The sequence below is a fragment of the Silene latifolia genome, chromosome Y (genome assembly GCF_048544455.1).
Source record: "Silene latifolia isolate original U9 population chromosome Y, ASM4854445v1, whole genome shotgun sequence".
Classification (NCBI taxonomy): Eukaryota; Viridiplantae; Streptophyta; class Magnoliopsida; order Caryophyllales; family Caryophyllaceae; genus Silene; species Silene latifolia.
Genome location: NC_133538.1, coordinates 474,668,320 through 474,671,296, shown reverse-complemented (window position 1 = coordinate 474,671,296; position 2,977 = coordinate 474,668,320).

Here is a 2,977-nt window from a genome sequence, read left to right as displayed (position 1 = left end):
GGAAGGAACGCCGACTCCTCGTGCGGCATATCACCCACTCCCTCACGACGGGATAGGCCTTCTCCACCGGCTCCGTCCTCTTGGGCGCGAGGCTCGGAAAGTAGGAGTACACCCACGCCTGTAAATCAAGATAATCAGCAACGATCTTTCGTGATTTGATAAGAAAAGGAAAAGATCTTTCATGAGAAGAAGTGAAGGTTCATACCTCCAACAACAGTCCAGGGCCGACTGATGCGTGTCATTTATATGATATTTTACACCCCATTTTACACGCATTTCAGAGCTCATTTATGTAGTTTATGCTACTATTCTCCCTATTTCCGTCTACTTTTGTGTTTTTGTACATTATTGCAGAAATGTGAAGAATCCAGCGGAAATCAAGCTAAATCCGTCCCCGAGTATCAAACATTGCATTTGACATGGAGTAGAGTCTCGAGAAATGAACTTGGTGTGCATATCGAGGCCTGAAAGACAACTTTATGAAGAATTTAGAAGCCAAGTACCAGCTACTCCGGTCGATCGACTAACCTCCATAGTCGATCGACCAGAGCACGCCTTATAGAAGCTACTGTTCAGTGCAGGCCAGTCGATCGACTGCCTTGCATGGTCGATCGACCATCATACGAGCTGACGCGCAAATTAAAGAAATAGAACGAGAATTCCAAAGCCCATTGTATATTAGGTTTAGGAATAAGTGTTACGTTATATTCCTATATAACGTAACTTGTTATCATCAAGTTTTTATCTGATTTTTATCATAGAAAAATTTAGGGAAATAATTAGGGTTTGCATTCAAGTTTACATTCATTCAAATACAATTTACTTTTCGTTCGTGCTTTCCGATTCTCCTTACTTCCGTTCGGTATTTTTCTGTTCTTTAGTTCAGTTTCGTTACTTTGTTCGTTCATAGATTAGAAATTGTTAGAATAGTTTCCCTAAAGCCAATTATTGTTTTATGTTAATCTTTTATTTAGCTATTTTAATCATGAATTCGTCTCTTTTATTAGTCAATTTTATCGTTGTTATTATTTCCAGTATGAGTAGCTAAACCCCATGTGCTAGGATGTAGGGAATCTGTAGCGTAGGCGGCATTAGAATAGTATGACCTGAAATCGTGCCATGGTCGATCGACTGGGTTTCCTGGTCGATCGACTGGCCACGTGAGATTAGCTTCGTTTTAATTAATTTAATTGCTATATTTGACGAATCGAGTGCACGCGACTAGTTGAATGTTTAGGAATTGACCGACCCAATAAAGATCGAAAGATAGGGTAGGGAGATAGCCTACCTAATTAAGACGACTAGATTAATGAGATCGAAAGATAAGTTAATTTAGGCTTTTAAATCACTTTTCAGGACGAAAGTTAGCATTAGTGATATTAGGGACCTGTAGCGAGATCGAAAGATGCTACCTGTTAAGAAAGGACCGAGAGGACTTCTTATTTTCCCGTCTCACGTGTTTGTTTTAGACCTACCTAGTATTATGCCGCCGAAACTACAGTGAACCGATCGTCTTAGCACCCTTTTAATATTTGATTTCATCTTTTAGCTTAGTTTACTTTCCTTTTATTGCCTTTAGTTATAGAACAACTCAAATCAAATCCCCCTCACATTTATTACTTTAGACTTAAATAAAATAACTATTAATTGCATCGCCTCTCTGTGGTTCGACCCTGACTGCCACTAGCTATAGTAGTAGTTTGGACTATAAATATTATTTTTGGTGCATTCAACGACAGGCATCAAATTTTGGCGCCGTTGCCGGGGAGGCAATTGTTTAAAATTTTTAGTTGTTTCTATTTTAGTCTTTCTCTTAGTTTAAGGGACATCTGTTCCTTAAACTATTCTCATATTCTACTTGTAGTTTCTTCTTATGCGCAAGTCACAGGGTGGTGAATTACTACCGTTCAATCCTGAGATTGAGAAGACTTTGCGTGAGTTGAGACGATCATCTAGAGTATTGCCGACAGAGGAAGAGCTGATTACTCTGTCTAGTTACTACGAGAATGAGCTATTCGAGGAGGATCCACCTTCGTCACCTATTTCTACTTCCTCAGCTGAGACCGTCACATCTCCAGACATGGCTGAAGAAGCGAGTATAGCCAGTCACTCTGAGCCGACAGCTGAGAATCTCTATAAGGGATTCGCATTACCAGGGACAGATAGAAAATTCGAGCCGAAACCGTCCTATATCAACTTGGTTGAGAGAAACCAATTCGGGGGAGCTGCAAATGAAGATGCAGCTAAACATACGGAGACATTCATTGATTATTGCTGTTCCATACCCCCACCGACCGGTGTGACCTAGGACCAGGTGAAGGAGACGATGTTCATATTCTCTCTTCGTGATGCTGCAAGGGAGTGGTACTGAGACCTGGATCGATCTGCTAACGGGATCACTGATTGGAATTCGCTGGCCTTAGCATTTTACAAGAAATATTTCTCTGCCTCGAAGACAAATGCCATTAGAGCTCAAATCACGAGCTTTAAACAGGGTCCGGATGAGAATTTTCATGAGGCATGGGTCCGTTTCAAGAAGCTGGTGCAAACTATTCTGCACCATGGGTTTGAGAAATGGAGCCTATGCAATCAATTTTATAATGGGCTTTATGACTATCAGAGTGCTATCCTGGATGCGGCAGCTAATGGTAGATTCCAGGAGAATGTTGGAGAAACTAAGGGGTGGAAAATTATTGATGATTTGGCCACCCATAAAGCTGAGTATGGAAATTCCAGGGGAAATCAAAGGAGAAGTGTTGAATCCCCTTCTGTAGCTGCATTAGAGGCTCTTACGGCGAGATTTGATAAGTACGAGTTGGGAGGAGCTTCAAAAGGAGGGATCTATCATGTGAATGTTGTTTCAGACGGTCGTTTCGTCTGCAAGAGATGTGGAGGAGAAGGACATGTTTCAGACAACTGCAGTATTTCCTATGAGTCTTGTGCTGTTTTTCAACATTATAGGCTGACAAACACCTAT